This window comes from Notamacropus eugenii, chromosome 4 (genome assembly GCF_028372415.1).
Source record: "Notamacropus eugenii isolate mMacEug1 chromosome 4, mMacEug1.pri_v2, whole genome shotgun sequence".
In the NCBI taxonomy this organism is placed as follows: Eukaryota; Metazoa; Chordata; class Mammalia; order Diprotodontia; family Macropodidae; genus Notamacropus; species Notamacropus eugenii.
This window is the reverse complement of record NC_092875.1, coordinates 4,737,616-4,755,971: the sequence shown is the minus strand read 5'-3', so window position 1 is coordinate 4,755,971 and position 18,356 is coordinate 4,737,616. Positions and strand designations below refer to the sequence as shown.

The following is an 18,356-nucleotide window of genomic DNA, read 5'->3' as shown; positions in this document are numbered from 1 at the left end:
AAGGACTGTATCAAATTTACATGAATAGAAATCATTATCCAAGTTTTAAATGGACAAAGTGTATGAACATGTGGTTTTCTGAAGAAGAAGTCAAAACTATTTATATTCACAGGAAACAACTATGTTCTTAGTGACTATTGATTAGTTAAATGCAAATTAAAACAACTCTGAGGTCACACTTACACCTATGAGAATGGCTAATGTGATAAAAAAAGAAAAACATATAAATATTGGAGATGATGTACGAAAACTGGACCACAAGTGCACTGATTGCGAACTGATTGTGAATTGATCCAACTATTCTGCAGAAAATCTGAAATTTTGGTCAAATGGGTACAAAGTTTTGCATGGCCTTCGACCCAGCAATACCACTACTAGGTCTATATCTCAAAGTCAACTAAGAAAAAGAAAAGAAAAGGGAAAAATAATATTGGTAGAAAATTATTTATTGCAGCTACTTTTGTGGCTACAAAGACCTGGAATTCGGGGTGTGCCCATCAAGTGGGGAATAGCTGAACAAAGTGTGTTTACAATTGTTAAGGAATATCATTGTGCTATAAGAAACGATGAGCAGGACTATTTCAGGAAAATCTGGAAAGAATTGTGTGGGGTGACGCAAATTGAAGCAAACAGAACCAGAATCACACCCATTAACAGCAACACCATGCTCTGATTAACTGTGATTGGCTTAGCCACTCCCAGCACTATATTCATCCTAGGCATTCCCAAAAGACTCGTGATAAAAAATGCTGTGTACCTCCAAAGAATTAAATGGATGGAGTCTGAATGCAGATCAGATCAGACTGTTTTCGCTTTATTTTATTCATGATTTTTATTTTAGTTTTGTTTGGTGTGTGTTTTCTTTCATAATATGAATAATATAGATACATATTTTGCATGATCTCACATATATAACCTCTGTCAAATTGTTTCTCTTTTGAGAGAGGGGGGGAATAAAAAGAGAAAAGGGTGTGAATTCGGAACTCCAATTTTCAAAAGACGGAATGTTAAAAATGTTTTTGCATGTCATTGGAAAAAATAATAATAATTCAAAATGGGATAAATGTAAGCATTCTTTTCAAAAAAATAAAATAGTGTTGGTGTATAATGAGAATGTACATGTCCTTTACCTGTTTCTTTATGCCCACATCGTTTGCCCACTTTGGACATCAGTATCATGTGCAATGAAATCTTTACATCAAGAGACAATAGGTTGATTTTTGTTTTGTTGCACAGAATCCTGCCATCTTGTGGTACCAGAACATAAAGAAGAGATCAATCTCTATCTTCCTCCCTGACATGCTGATGATCCTAATGGCTTGTATGGACACGGTGCAAACTTGAGGGACCATTTCAGCTTCTGAGATTCAGAGGAAAAGTTGCATCCCAGTGGATCAGACTGGTGACTCAATCAGTGGCAGTTCTAGAGTGCAAGTGCCAGCATTTCAGTCTTCCTGGGAGGTCATTGCAGCTACCAGAGCTGCCTTCAGGCACAAAAATTTCTTCCCTGTGTATCAACTTCAATAACCCACCTTGTCTTTGTCATTCCCAGCTCCTGCCATCAGCTCACCTTGATATGGACAATGAGTTCAATTTACAGAGTTGTATTAGTATTGCTATTATTTAATTTGTAACTATTGTCTTACTTCTCATCTTCTATAATGGGGTTCAGATAGAAGCCACCTGAGGACAAATTGCCATCTTATTTCACTTTTGCATCTGATTTTCTGTGTGGGGGAGAAAGAAAGATTGACATTGGTAATTGAGAAGAGATGAGATATGTAAATGCAGGAAAATATCACTGAAAGAAATGCAGGAGTTCACAGGATGACTGGGTACCTCATCCAATATGCACATAATGTTAATTTTTTATACTGCTTTCTCTTCTACTTTTCATAAAATAATTTTTATTGATGTTTTCTGTTTCTCATGAATCCCATAGTATCCCATGAATCTCTTCATCTTTCCTTTCCTCTCCCTAAGAGTCATGCCATATGACAAATAATATTTTATTTTCAGGAACTTATATATTTTCTTTTTATTATAAATTGATTTATTTGGTTTTTAACTAGCATTTCCATATGTTCCAAATCGTCTCCTCTTCCTTTCCCACTCTCCCTCCAAAATGGCATGCAATTTTATATCGGTTCTACAATATATTCTTACTAAATACAGTTTCACATTAATCGTGTTGCATAGAAGAATTAAAACAAATGGAAGAAACGATGAGAACTAAAACAAAAGAAAACATAATAAAATATAAAATAGTCTTCATCATTCTGCATTCTGACAGCTTTTCTCTGGAGGTAGATGGTATTTTGCATCAAGAGACGTTTCGAAATGTTTTAGGTCCTTGCATTGCTGTGAATGGTAAGTCTATCAGAAATATTTCTCAAACACTGTGGCTGTTACTGTGTATAATGTTCTCTTGGTTCTGCTCATTTCACACAGCATAAGGTCATGAAAGTCTTTCCAGGTTTTTCTGACGTCTACCTACTTGTCATTTCTTTTTTTACTATTTTTCTTTTTGAAAAAAATAATTAAATTTTTTCAGGTTTCAACAATCACTTCCATAAGTCTTACATTTTCTCCTCCTCTTTTCCCCCTCCTTCCCTGAGATGGCAGGCAATCTTATATGGGTTCTACTCATGTTAGCCACTTATTCACAATAGTCATGTTGTGCAGAAGAATTAAAACAAAGGGCAGAAACGAGGAGCATAACTAAACTGAAACAAAATGTAACACAAGAGAAAGGAGTCTGCTTCATTTGCATTCCAATCCCATGGCTCATTGTGTGGATGTGGATGGCATTTTGCCTCAAGAGTCCCTTGAGGATTTTTCAGGTCCTTTCATTGCTGTGAAGGGTGAGGTCTATCAGAAAACTTCCTTGAACGTTGTGGCTATTACTGTGTGTAATGTTCTCCTGCTTCTGCTCATTGTACTCAGAATCAATTCATATCACTGAGGCTGATTTCTCCACTTACAGAGTAGAAACCTGTTGTCTCAAGGTCATTCCAAGGTCATGCAGAGACTGGAAATGAGTGGCAGAGCCAGGATTCTGAGTCTGGAGAGAGTCAGAGAAATCAGTGGAAAGCAGTCAACAGAAATTTGATTTAATGGTTAATACTCCTCAGAGAAGGTGAGCTTACTGAATGATGGTGACAGAGGGAGAGCCTGGCAGTGCCAGTGAGGACAGAGAGGTTCTCAAGCTCCCCACCACAATCAATTAGTGAATGAGTACGAGGGACAGTGCAGCCAGAGCTGGAATGAGTGACCAAGGAGACTGTGTCATCAGGAGAGGACCAGGTCTCAGTGGGTGCAAGAAGATAGAGCAGGTGAGAATGTCCCAGACTGGACAGCTACAGACCAGTGAAATTGAAGAGATGGGCAAGTCTTGGGAGCTTTGGGGAGTGATTGCCTCCACACAGGCTCTTTCCATCTCCCTCTTCTGAGCATTTCCATTGACTGGCCTCCATGCCTAGAAGGCTCTGCCTTCCCTTCTCTGCTTCCTTGGCTTCCTTCCATTCCTTGATAAAAATCTTTCTCTCCCATAGCCTTTCCCAATCCCTCTGAATACTTGGATCTCCCTTCCATCAAGGGCCTCCACTTTAGCGTGCCTATGGTGTGTTTAAACATAGATTTTTGCTTTTTAACTCCACTATCAGGTCATTAAAATCCAAGATTGTCCTAGGTCTTTGCACTCTAAGAGCTTAGCACAATGCCTGACACTTGTGGGCATGCTCTGCCAAGTGTCCAAGGGTCACCTTAGACAAGCTAATTGCTGTTTTGGAGAGCCAATATGGCCCAGCTATGGCAGCTAAGTTATGGCAGGCCCTGCTTCTGTTTCCTTTCCCCAGACCATATGCGAAAGCCTGAAGGCTCAGCTAAAGCCCCACCCTGGGCTCAATCTCCTCAGAGGGAACATGGGGGATGTAGGGGAACATACTGACCTTGAAATCAGATGATCTAGGTTCAAGGTCCATTTCTGTCACTGACTCTAAGTGGGATTTCAAACACATCATATAATTTTCTGTACTGAAGAAGAGATGCACAGAGACAGAGAGACAGAGACAGAGGCAGAGAGATAAAGACAGAGACATAGTGAACTAGATAGACTTGACATGTCCCTGGCAGTTCAAAGAGTGTCAGAAGCCCAGGGTCAGCTGTGGAGCTTGATCTTGGCTGGCAGAGGAGGTTTTTGTCTCAATTCCTCACTGAATGTATCACTGTGTAAATACCACCGCTGTAACTTGTCATACAGTAATAATCAGCTTCATCTTCTGGCTGAATGTTGGCGATGGACAAATATCTGTTGGCTCCAGAACTGGAACCGGAGAAGTGATCAGGGATCCCATCTCCTTTACCTCCACCTCCACTGGTGGTGACATACATGACATACCGAGGGGCCTTTCCTGGGCTTTGCTGGTACCAATAAATAGCGTAATTGTTGTACTGACTGCTGAGAGTGCAGGTGATTCTGGCTGTGGCTCCCAGGGATGCAGACATGGAGGGTGACTGAGTCAGCACAGGCTGAGAGAAGGAACCTAGAAATAGAGATAGACATTAATGTCCTAGAAGAAAAAGAAAGGGTGAAAGGACTTGGAGTTCTTAAGCAGAGAGGCCAAAGGCAGGGATGAAGGAACTGGAGAGTGAGGGTTCTGAGGGCAGCCCGGACCTGAGCACACAGTGAAGAGTAAGAGGCAGACAAGAGGCCAGGCCATGGTGCAGAGGGCCCCCAAAGCTCTGCTCCCCAAAGAGCACACAGCTGGACCTGGACTCTTTCAACTCCCTCTTATCCTCTCCCTGAAACCTGGGTTGAGTTTTGAATGGGAGGGGACTGAATGCAAATCTATGCCTTATGTAGTCTCTTCTTAATCACTCTCCCCATGTCACACCTTGGGGGTCACAGGTCCATAGGGAGTGCATGTCTTTAAGAGGAAAGGCATGGGGTGTTTGAATTTTGTGCCCCAGATGAGCATAGATTTCATTCATGAATGAACACCAAGTTCAGAGCAGCCATAGACGCAACCAGCTGGGCTGATCCACCCTCTGAACCCCATGGTCCCCATTCAATTTCTGCCTGTTCCAAGCCAGTCATAGAGTGCCACCTCCTGGCTGCAGGTCTGCAATCCACCCCATCATTTAAGAGGTCCCACAAGCAGTAAGAGACCCTTGTTTGCTTCCCAAAAGACCTCCAAGCCAGATTCTGTCTACAGGAAAATAAAAGGATGAATTGGCTCAGGAAAGGAGAGCCCTAGTGCCTTTGTGTGGAAGGGACCAATTACTGAGAGCTGGTTCTTCTTTGACACTCCACTAGTTTCCCACAGGCTTGGTTCATTTCACACAAAGGTATGTTTCTTTTCCTGTTGTATTACTCTTCAATCGTATATGCTCAAGTGAGGACATGCAGTGGTTTGGTGAAAGCACCATCACCTTTAATGAATGGTGAGGGAAATGGACTTTGGTCCATTTCTCAGATGCCCTGAGATCTCAAAATATTGTTTGATATGGTGAACTCAGGGCCACTTCTGTCTACACTGGGCATGTATTCCCATCTCACTCTGTTATAATGTGACAAAAATCAATGAGAGATTCTCTGTATACCTGTAGGGATTGTCCATTGAAAGTCACTGATCATTGTCTTTAGGCCGATCCAACATTTCAGTGTATTCCCTCATGTTCTTCCAGAATTTTCCCAAAGGATCTGATGTTATGAGCACATACATAGAGGTCAGCTTTCCAAATAATGGTTCTATCTGTCTTTAAAGTTGATGGGTGCCTTCACAGTGACTGGAACATCTGGGCAAAGAAGGAAAATCCAGTTGGAGAAATTCTGATAAAGAAATCTTTGCTTTTCTCACCCCAGGTATAGAGAACTGGAAATAACCACAAGGAAGGAAGGGACACAAAACCCTTTATTAAATGCTTCCTGCGGTAGTACTATGCTGAAGACTGGGGATACAAAGGTACATTCCCTGTTCTAAAATACCTTCCCTTCCCCTGTGGGGTTTAAGCTAAAGGTCACATGGAAAGGTTCCATGGTCATGAGGGTGTAGCTGCAAAGTAGAGGGTCATGGCTTTTCTTTAAGGTCACTTGGATTGATAAAATTATATCATTTTGTGATGGGAAGCCTCTCATCCAGTTGAAGCCTTTGGAAATCAGAGTCTTCTTTTCTGGATCTTTCTAAGTTGTGAGTGCAGTACATTAGGAACAGTTGCCAGGTTGCATCTGCACAAGGTTGTGTTTTGACTTTATAACTATGGATCATGGGCCATGAACATTGCTATTCCTTTGGTTGAGGTGTAAAAATTTCTGGATTATTGCCCTTATGATCAGGGGAAAGGCTGGTTAAGGTGGTGATAGCAATGAGACATGCTTGGCATATGATACCTCTTCTCTTTCCCCTTGAGATGAGGTAGTGGCTTCTGACAGTTTAGCCCATCTGAGTTGTGGGTAGCAGTTGTTTGACAGTTACTGAGGATGGCTACCCTCCTCCACAAAAGGTGTTCCCAGGCATGACAGCTGTAAGGACTGTGATAGACACAGAGAGCCCTTATTTGGAGAATGCTACTACTCCTTGATCTCTTTTGCTTGTCATCCTTCTGGTGACTATTGTTAAGCAGTTGTTGCTGGTGTTGCTATGGATGGTGGGTCATTTGTCCAAAATGATCTGTCCCTCAACGATAGCTGTGGGATCATTTTCGACCCTAGAAATGGTGGTTCATGAGGTACTGTTGTTCCCAAAACTCCTGTGTTCAGAGTCCTGTGTTGTCTCTTTTAGAATCTGTGGGGAGATTGTGGTCAGTGCAGAGGCATCAGAATGGCTTACCTGGCACATGCTGCATCTTGTCTTTCTCTCAGGTTTTCTGGATGCTTAGAATTCCAAATTACAACTTTTTGTGATTCAATAAGTAATTAAGGACATCTTCAATCCTTGTCTGATGTATTGGTCCACTGTAGTGCTTTTGTTTAATCATTCCAAGCAATATTGATTAGGAATTTGACTTGGTCCTTAAAAGTATGCATCTTTACCTATAATATTTAGAAGAGTAGAACATTATGAGAAGTTAATTAGAAAGTTTTGATTGATTTACATAAGAAATAATTTTATACAAAAAGCTATTGTGCAAGGAAAGCCAATGCAATGGAGTTTAGAAGAAAAGCAGAAAGCTAGGAAAATTTCTTTTTAATCAAGTGTCACTGAATAAGGCTTTCTTTCTTAAATATATAAAAGACTGTGTTAAATTTACTTTAATACAAGCCATAATCCAATTTATAAATGGTCAAAGGGTATGGCCATATGATTTTCAGAAGAAGAAATCAAAGCTATCTATATTTACATGAAACCACAATGTTCAACGTGACTATTTTTTAGAGATATGCGAAGCAAAACAACACAGAGATCCCACTTACATGTATCAGATTGACTAATATGATGGAAAAGAAAATCATATATGAATATTGAAGATGTTGTCAGAAAAGTGGAACTCCAGTGCACGGTAGGAGGAAGTTTAAACTTACTCAACCATTGTGGAGAGCAATTTGGAACTTTGGCAAAATGGCTACAAAATTGTGCATGGCCTTTGACCCAGCAATACCACTACTAGGTTTATATCTCAAGGTGATCAAAGCAATGGAAAGGAAAGGGAAAGTAAATCCTGTGAATACAAATCTATTTATTGGGTCTCTTTTTGTGGTTGCAAAGAACTGAAATTCAAGGATATTCCAATCAGTTGGAGAATAGCAGAACAATCTGTGGTATATGTTTGTTATGGAATACTATTGTGCTATAACAAATGATGAGCAGGATTATTTCAGCAAAACCTGGAAAGAATTGCATGAGCTGATGCAAAGTGAAGTGAACAGAAGTAGGATAACATTATACCCAAGAAGAGCAACATCATGCTCTGATCAACTGTGATTGACTTAGCTACTGCCAGCAATACAATCACCCAAGACATTCCCAAAAGACACGTGATTCCACAGGCTATGTTCCTCCAGAGAATAAAACGGATGTAGACTCAGTGCAGATCACATCACACTATTTTCACTTTAATTTATTCATTAGTTTAGTTTAGTTTTGTCCGGTCTGTGTTTACCTTCATAATATGAATAATATACACATATATTTTGCATGATCTCACATGTTTAACAAATATCAATTGTTTCCCATTTCAGAGAGGGGGGAAAAGAGAAAAGGAGTGAATTTCGAACTCAAAATTCTAAATAAAGGAATGTTGAAAACATTTCTTCATATCATTGGGAAAAGAAGTACTAATTCAAAATAGGATAAATGTAAGCATTCTTTTCCTAAAAATAAAACGTTTGTGTATAAGGAGAGTGTCCATGTCTTTAGCCTACTTCTTATGCCCGCATGGTTTACTCACGTTGAATATCAGGACTGCCTGCACTGAAGACTTTCCAGCGGGAGAGCATGGGTTGGCTCGTTGTTTTATTCCTCAGCATCTTGCCATCTTGTGGTACCAGAACATGGGCAGCTAGGTGGTGCAGTGGATAGAGCACTAGTGCAGGAGACAGGAGGACCTGAGTTCAAATCTCACTTCAGACACTCGACACTCACTAGCTGTGTGACTTTGGGAAAGTCACTTAAACCCAATTGCCTCATCCTTGGTCATCTCTCATCATTCTGATGAAGGTCTGGTCACTGGATTCAGATGGCTCTGGAGGAGAAGTGAGGCTGGTGACCTGCACAGCCCTCCCTCACTCAAAAGAAAGTCAAGTGCAAGTCATGTTGTCATTTCTCTGATGGCATGGTCTTTTTTGGCAACGAAGGATGAATATACACACACACACATCAGAACATACAGAATAGATCAAAGTTCTGTTGTCCTCCCTGACACACTGATGATCATACCGACTTGTATGGCTAACCTACAACTTGAGGAATCCCTTCAGTTTCTGAGATTCAGAAACAGAATTGCATCCCAGTGGCTCAGGTCGGTAACTCCATTAGTGGCATCTCTAGATCCCAATAACCAGCTTTTCTGGATTCCTTGCAGGTCATTACAGCCACCAGAGCTGTCTTCAGGCACACAGATACCTCCCACCATGCATCACCTTCAATAACCCAACTTGTCGTTTTCATTCTGTGCTGTCTCCATCACTCCACCTTGTTATTGAGAATGAGTTGAATGTTGAGACTGCTATTAACGTTACTCTAATTTTAATTGTTGCCTTGTTCTAATCTTCTAAGATGGCATTGAGGTCGAATCCATCTGAAAACAAAATTCCATCTTTTTACTCTTTTACATTTAATTTTCTGCATTTTCTAATTGAACAAGAGATAAAAGTATCAACTTATATTATTTAGATTGAGGAAAATATAAGTGAAACCAATCAAGGAGCCCATGGCCTGACAGAAATGACTGTTACTTCATCCATTGTCCATACAAGTTTAATTTGTGTGCTGGTTTCTCTTTGCCTTCTCATAAATAATTTTTTTTGATGTTTTGTGTTTTCCATGAATCCCATAATATCCAATGAATCTCTTCCTCTTCTTTTCCTCTCCCTGAGAGACATCCTCTGTGACAAATAGAATTTTTTCTGTACAAGTGAAAAAGTCAGCACAACTGAACAAAAGCTTGATCATATATAAGCACATGTGCAATGAGTGCCACCTTTGGTCCTCCCACGTCCATAAAGGAGTGGGCTGGGAAAGTCATCTGATCTGTTCATTCAGGTCCCACTTGATCTGCATCATTTTGTTCCATTTCCTTTTGGCTTTTTGATGTCTCATTGCCTTTATCATTTACATTATTTTATCATTGTGTATCTTGTTTTTGTGGCTCTGCTTACTTCACTCCACATAGGGTCATACTGATCTTTCTGTAATTTTTTTGTTTATCACACACGTCCTTCCTTCCCATTCCGTGGTATCCTGTTACATTCGCCAACGACAACTGGTGTGGTCATTTTTTCAGTGATGGGTGTCTACTTTATTTCCAGTCCTTAGGTACCATAGAAAGTATGGATATCAATATTTTGGAGTCAGCTGTACTTTTTTCCTATCAATGGCCCAAAGTTCCTGACAGACCAGAGTTATTCACTGAATGGGGAAAGTAAAACCTTTATTATGATGTGAATGAGGTTGTTATATTGCCAAAATAGGCTCCTGCTGTAGCTGGCAGTCCACCTCATTCTTCTGTAGCATCTTTGGGAAGAATGATCCTCTTTGTGTTTTGCTCCTCACATCATTTTCAAGACCCAGATATGGCTCCTCTACTTCCCTGTCTCTCCAGAACAAATGAGCCTCAAATGCTCAGGCATCATTGTGACCCCCATACCCTCCTCCACAATTGCTTTTCCCAGATATATTCACAGAGATACCCTTTGGACTTTCCCCCATTTGGGGATGTCTCCCTTAAGGGAATCATGGCAGACCCTGCCAGTGTTACAAGCCTGATACTGTCACATCTGGAGGAAGGAGGGGCATGGACTGGATTTGTTCTCTCAACTACATGCTGAGGTCACACCCAGAGCCTTAGCAGCATGAGCAGAGCTCTGGGTGGGCAGGCCTGAATTTCTTGGCAGTTCTTCTTGGCCCAGTCCAGCTGAGATGTTTGCTCTGAGTGACGTCATGGAGTACCAAAAACCTTTCTGCCTGGGATCCCAGGCCTCCTTTGATCCATCCCCACACATACTCTCAGATGTCACATTGTTCTAGTTGTTCAATCAATCAAAGAATCAAAGAAGCATCTATATAATACCCTGTTATGCATCCAACATAGGTCTTGGCATCAGGAATGCCAAGACAACATCAAATCAATTCATTCTTCAAAGAGGGAATCAGTTAGAATAGAATCAGTACCAGGTCCTTTGCCACATAAGAGTTAAGTAATTATATTCAAAACCTCTTCTTCAGTTGAATGTTTCCTCGGAGAGGAATTGACTTCAGGCTGAGGAATACAGTGAATGCATTCAGCACTGGTTCTTGATGGTTTCTTGAGAACCCTACAGAAGAGTTCAGCCCTGCTCTCCAGATTCATTTCCTTATCATTGATACAAGTGGCTCCACCAGCACTGAGTAATCCAGATGCATGTCTTTAGCCCACAAATAGCCTTCCGGGAGTCATGAAAGCACTCTGGATTGTTGCCATCAACATAAAACTGAATTTCACCTGTCTTTCTTGAACCTGGAATCCTGCATCTATCTAAGATTCACTTGCATTTTACGTCTGATGGAGTTAAATGATGCCTTCTCAGAGATGGGTGAACTATTCTGGTGGTAAAGTTTGCAGAATTTCCATTTTCCATTTAGCACATTCTGAATTTCCCCATCATTTTATGAAACTAATCTTGATGATTGCAAGTGTGCTGACTCAGACGAGTAAAAGTGGGTCTGCCCACCAAATTTCTGAAAGCTGTTTACTTTTTTTCTGCTCTTCTGTTGTCAACCATGTGTTGGCTCAGCTTTCTCTCCAAGTTAGCCATAAACTCTGCCTGCTTGGAGAAGCTCTCTGACCTGCTGACATTCAGTCTTCTGGTTGTCATCTTGCCTTGGGTCAATGCTTCTGTTGAGTACAAATGAGTAACTTGGAGAGGATAAGTATATAATTACTCCAGCACTCTGTGTTCCACATTGCCTTCATCACTGTCCCATCCTGTCCCATCTCTTCTTCTTACAAAGACAAAGTCTATTAAATGTCATTATTTGTTGCAAGCATTTATCCATGGGATTTTATTGCATTTTGGTAAACAGAAGACAGTGTTGGTCACGAGAAGTCTTCAGTAGTAAGTGACGTTTGCTTTTCCTTCGACGAGACTCTCCATTGCCCTGCTCTGAACACTTCCACTGACTTGCCTCCATTCCCGGAAGGCTCTGCCTTCCCATATCTGCTTCTTTGTCTTCCTTGGATTTCCTGATAAAAATCTCCCTCTCCTAGAGCCTTTCCCAATCCGTTTGAGTTTTTCTATCCATGAACTGCCTCCACTTTAGCTTGTCTACAGCATGTTGGCATATGGTTGTTTGCATTTGGCCTCCATTATTAGATTGTAACCTCTTTGAAATTCAGGATTGTCTATGTCTTTGTACTCCCAGAGCTTAGCACAATGCTTGACAATTGTGGTCCTGCTCTGCCAAGTGTCCAAGAGTCACCTTAGACAAATAAACGGCTCTTAGTGAGAGCACACAGGGCCACAGTTATGAGAGTTCAGTCATGACAGAGCCTTCCTCTGTCCTCTCCAGTCTGATAAAAGGCCACAGTCCCAAGGTTCAGCTAAAGCCTCCTTTGTGTTCAGTCTGCTCAGAGTGCACATGGTGTAGTTGGGGAAGATACTTGTTCTGAGACCAAAATATCTTTTTTCAGAGGGACAGACACATAGACAGACACAGATAAAGACAAAGATAAAGAAAGAGGCCAAATGAACCAGAAAGATTTCACCTGGCCCTGGCCGTTGAGAGAGTGTGCAAAGCCAGGGCTCAGGTTTGCATCTGGGCCTGGGCTGACTTGGGAGATTTTTCTCTCACTTCCTTGCTGAATGGATCACTGTGTTAAGCACAGCCACTGCCTGTGGGATAATGTGCCCCACTTTAGTAAGCAGCTTCATCCTAGGGCTGGATATTGCTGATGAACACTGGCGTAGGACCACTCAGCATGGTGTGGCCACATAAGAAAAGGTGCTGTGCTCTTTGAGCAAAATAGAATTGAGGCAGCACAAAGTAAACCCAGGATGCACAAATTTCAGATATCCACCCCAAATGTACAAACCGACTATCTGTGCCCAACCTGTGGTAGAGAATTCTGTGCTCATATTGGTTTGATCAGCCACAGATGGACACGCTGAAATTTCACTTTACACTGGTGATGCCCTTTTGGTCCTCTTTGAAGACGAAGGATAACAACCAACTCAAAATTCCAATGAAACCTTCCTGTTAAGGACATCTTGTATAGTGGCATGATGCATTGGTCCACTATAATGCTTTTGTTCATGGTCCAGTCATTCCATGAGAGAGTGAAGAGGGAAATGACTTGATCCTTAAAAAATGCACCTATACCAGCAATATTGAGGAGTAGGGAACAGGATGAGAAGTAAAGTGGGCAATTTCGATTATATTAAAGTAAAAAGGTTTTGCACAAACAAACCAATTCAACCAAGTTTAGAAGAAAAGCAGAAAGTTTTGAAAATTTTTTTACATGTGTTCCAAGTCTTATTTCTCAAGTGTATAGAGAAGTGAATCAAATTTCTAAGAAACAAGCCATTCCCCAACTGATAAATAGTCAAATGATATGCTTTGAGAAGAAGAAAAGAAAACATTCTACTATTATATGAAAAAACGCACTACATCATGGTTGGGGAGTGTACGGTCTTCAGGCCACATGTGGCCATTTTGGTCCTAAATGTAGCTCTTAGACTGAATCCAAACTTACAGAACAAATCCTCTTAAGACAAAGACTTGATCTGTAAAATTTGGACTGTCAAAAGAACACACCCAAGGACCTAAAAGATCTCATGTGGTATAAAAGCAAGTACCCTGACAGGTCCAGGAGGGGCTGCTAGCACAGGTTCCTTGATCTGTTTTTTTACAAGAAAAGCAACTTTTGAAGGGTCAACAATCTCTGTAAGCAAGCACAGGTATCATTCTCTTAGTTGAGGTGAAAAAGTCACCACCTTAAACTTCAGAGAAAATGCAGAAAAATAATAATCCATAGACAGGGCTTCTCATTATCTGACAGTAAGAAACACATACACATCTCTGATCAATAGACAGATAACTGTGTGATCATATATACATGGTTGGTTATCTTTTGATCTGCAAGAGGAACAAATGTCATCTTCACAATAAAGTCAAGTTTCAGTGTACCAGAATGTGGCTGATCAGACCTGGACAGGCTCAGAATGCTCTACCATAGATTGTGTACAGATACTCCATGTGACCATTTGGGGTGCATACTCCAAATTTGCACATCCTATATTTCCTTTGAGTTGTTTCAATTCTGCTTTGCTTATAGAATACAACACCCCATCTGATGTGGGCACGCCATACTGAATGATCCTGTGCCAGTGTCTCTCATGTCACACAATCAATTCCAAAGTTTTTGAGAGAGGCCATGAGAGTGTCCTTGCATCACTTGTTTGACTCTCAGGTAGATTTCCACCTTCCAGGTGAAGGATCATCCTGTAAAGGACTCTAGGAAAAATCTTGCCAGCAATGACTGCCCCATGCAGTGATTGCCTGCCCCATGCAAGTTCTCCATAAAATAGTATTTTTGTCAAGCATACATTTCACTTTCAAACAATGCAGCCAATACTTTGGAGTGGCACTCTCTGAAGCATATTTTGAATGCTTGGCATTTTAGTTGTAGTAACGACTTTAGTATCTGGTATCTTATCCTGCCAGGTGATCTTCAGAATCTTCCTAAGACAGTTCAAATGGAAGTGATTCACTTTCCTGGCATGGCCCTGGCAGACTGTCCAAGTTTCACAGTTATGCAGCATTGAGGTAAGCACAACAGCTCTGTAGATCTTCAATTTGGTAATTAGTCTAATATCTCTTCTTTCAAAAACTTTTCTTTGGAACCTCCCCAAAACTGAGCTAGCTCTGGCGATGCATGCCTCAATCTCATTGTCAAAGGAAACATCCCAGGAAAGTACACTACCAAGTTTAGTGAACTTATCCACAGCACTTAAAACTTTTCCATTTGTTGTCACCAATGGTTCCATATATGAATGGTGTGGTGGTGGTGGTGGCTGGAGCACCTGTGTTTTCTTGGTATTCATTATTAGGCCAAAATTAGTACAGACAGCAGAAAACTGATCCATACGTTGTTGCATCTCAGTTTCAGAAGCTACATTGAGTGTACAGACATCTGCAACAGAAATCAGGTACCAACACTCCCTACCCTGGTCTTGGCTTGAAGCCTTTTCAAATCAAAGAATTTACCATCAGTACAGTAGCTGTCATGTTCACCCTCATTGAAAGCATTTGACAACATGGCTGAAAGCGTCATGCTAAAAAACGTGGGAGCAAGCACACAGCCCTGATTCTCTCTAGTGGTGACTGGAAAGTTATGATAATATTATCCACTATCTAGGCAAACATGCCATCATGAAACTGATGTACAATACTGATGAACTTCTCTGGGAAACTGAATTTTGACATAATTTTCCACAAATCCTCACGACTAACAGTGTCAAAGACCTTGGTCAGATGTACAAATGTTGTGCACAGAATACTGATGGGGTCTGAATGCAGAACATATCATACTTTTCACTTTGTTTTTCTCATGGTTTTAGTTATGTTTCCTCTGTGTTTTCTTCCTTTTTTTCCCTTATTTTTTCATCAGTTTATTTGTGTTCAGTTCAACAATCACTTCCATAAGTTTTAAATTTTCTCCCCCTCCTTATCCCCTCCCTCCTCAGAATGGCGTGCAGTGTCAGTTGGCTTCTACACATTCATGGTCTTTCCCTAGATTTCCATTTCTTGATCACCACAAAGAGAGCTGCTATAAATATTTTTGTATATGTGAGACCTTCTCCCATTATGATGATCTGTTTGGAATACAGCTGTAGAAGGGATATGGTTGAGTCAAATGGGATGCACATTTTAGTAGCCTTTTGGGTATAGTTCCAAATTACTCTCCATAATGGTTGGTTCATCGCACAGCACCACCAACAGTGAATTATTATTTGAACTCTCCCACATCTGCTCCAACATTTATCATCTTCCTGTGTTGTCATGTTAGCCAATGTGATAGATGTGATAGAGTACCTCAGTGTTGTTTTGACTTAAATCTCTCTAATCAATAGTGATTTAGAGCATTTTTGATATGGTTATAAATAGCTTTAATTTCTTCCTCTGAAAACTGCCTGTTCATGTTTTTGGACCATTCACCAATTGGGAAATGATTTGTATTTTTGCATATTTGACTTTTTCACAAACACTAGTTGTAAAAGTTCTTTCCCAATTTTATGCTTCCCTCCTAATCTTGGTTGCATTGGGTTTGTTTGTGCAAAACCTTTCTATTTCATGTAATCACAATTATCCATTTTGTGTTTCATGATGTTCTCTATCCTTTCTTTTGTCAAAAATGTTTCCATTCTCCATAAATCTGATCAGTAAACCATCCCATGCTACCCTAATGTGTTTACAGTATCATTCTTTATACCTACATTGTGTACCAATTGTGATGGCAATCAATATAGGATCTTTGCTGTTTTTGTTTAAGTGTAATCAAGTGCCTCTCATTGAATCTTGCCTTTATCAATCAAGAGCCTTTACAAGTAGTAAAGTGCAAAAACAGAAGTTTCATTAACTAGAAACTGTGTATTGGAATTGTTAATTATTTTAATGTGATGGAAGATCTTTCCTTTCCATTGATGGGGCTGCTTATTGTGGGAAGCTTGATTAGAGGAATTGTTGTGTAGGAGGGAACAAGTGCAGTTTTTTGTACTGAGGCACTGGGTCAAAGAGATGTGATGCCATAGAATCTATACAGAATTGTATGCAGTCGTGGGGAGGGAGGGGGGTGGAGGGGGGTAGGTGGGGGGGGATAAAATCGCAATTGTATGGCAGTGATTGTTAAACATTAAAAAATAAAAATAAAATAAAAGGAGAAAAAGAAGAAAAAAAATAAAATTAAAAAAAAAAAGAGAGATGTGATGCCCTCTGGCTCTAAACAGCATGTAAATACTCTTAGTTGAGGTTTTACTTTGGGCCTTTGTTTTTGGTAAGAAGGTTTGAATGCCAGATTAGACCTCTGGGAAGGCACTAAGGAGCCCCCTTACTTTGAGAACACAGATGTCATGCCTCCCTCTCTGGTGATGATGGTTAGGCAGCTGTGCTTCAATTGTCTATTGAATTCAGACAGAGGAAGCCCTGTTTGCTGATGTTTTGATTTCTCTGTATTTCCTTTGAAATTCAGGGTGCTGACTCCCTGAACTAACTGAATGACATAAGTATTTGATGCATGTACTTAAAGGAATGATACATGTGCTTGATTAAAGTGATTGTTAACCCCTTGCAAGTTGCTTTCCCTTTATGAATACACATCTACGAATCTGTGATAGCAGGCCCTCTGTATATATTGGGATGCTTACTGCTGCACCCATTTGGACTCTGTTCTTATATACTTTCTCAGGCATTGCTCCATGCCCAGTTTTTGTCACACGTTATCCAGTATTTCCAGCAGTTTTTGTGAAACATTGTGTTCTTTTTGCAGAAACTGGGGTCCTTGGGTTTATCAAACAGTAGATTTCTGTAATCACTAACTAGTGTGTCTTCTGTACCTACTATATTTTGTTTTCTTTCACAGAATGCAAATATAGAAATGTGTATTTCATGATTTCACATTTATAACCTAAATCAAGTTGCTTGTCATTTCTGGAAGAGGGGAAGTAAAAGAGAAAAGAAGGGAGTTTAGTACTCAGCATTAAAAAAAATGAATTTTGAGAAATTTTTTTTCCATGTAATTTGTTAAGAAAGTGTTATTCAAAATAGGAATAAATCTAAGCGCTCTGTACATAAATCGTAAAATAAAATAGTAATGTTGAGTAACAAGAGTGCCTATATCTTCAGTCAGTTTCTCATGGCCTCATGGTTTGTTTTCTTTGAAATTCTGGATTATCTGTACCTGACATGCTTTTCATCAGGAGACAATGGGTTTGGTTTTGCTTTCTTCCAAAGCACCTGGCCATCTTGTTCTATCAGACCTTAAAGGAGAGAGCAATGCTCTTTTGTCCTCCTGACACACTGATGATCATAACGGCTTGTATGGAGAGCCTTCTACCTTGGGGACCACTTTCAATTTCTGAGATTAGAAGCAGCAAGACAACATCCAAGCAGTGCCTTCTCTAAAGAACGCATCTAGAGGGGAGAGAATCTTCATATTTATAGGTGTAATGAGGGCTTATCCTGCTCCCCTGATCAATGTCTGGGCAGGCCTTCTTTGTGAATGCCATAGATGACTTTATACAGTCTCTCAAGTGTGAGGTCATTAGTTTCAGGTTTCTTTTTTCATCTTTCCTCCAATGTGTAGTCCACTTTCTTATGCACTGCCTCTAACTGCACCATATAATCTCATGATTGTCTATAGATATAGCACCTTACAAAATATAACAGGTTGAGGTGGAAACATATGCATTGTGTCCAGCTGAAACCATCCCCATGTGTAAGACCTTGGGAAACCTCCTCCCACAAGGACTAGAGAAGGTGTAATTGTCAGGTCCTGCTCCCTGTGCCTACATTCTGTTACTAGTACCTGTCTCAGACAAAGTGGTGAAAGAGGGAAGTCTTTTGATTATCTGAGGAGCCAGAGATGGGGAGCATCCCCAAGGCATCCTCAGCTAAAGAGAATCTAATGCTCTTTTACTTCCTGTCTTAATTTTTGTAAGGATA

At 40.4% G+C, this 18,356-nt stretch overlaps 1 long non-coding RNA gene across 1 annotated transcript in view; it reads left to right on the top strand.

The window, feature by feature from the left end:
- LOC140498861 (uncharacterized) overlaps positions 1–8,575 on the top strand; it is a 53,550-nt gene extending 44,975 nt beyond the window's left edge. The window contains exon 5 of the long non-coding RNA XR_011965194.1: positions 1,237–8,575. This is a non-coding gene — a long non-coding RNA (uncharacterized lncRNA). The remainder of the gene's footprint in view (positions 1–1,236) is intronic.
- Positions 8,576–18,356: the final 9,781 nt, after the last annotated feature.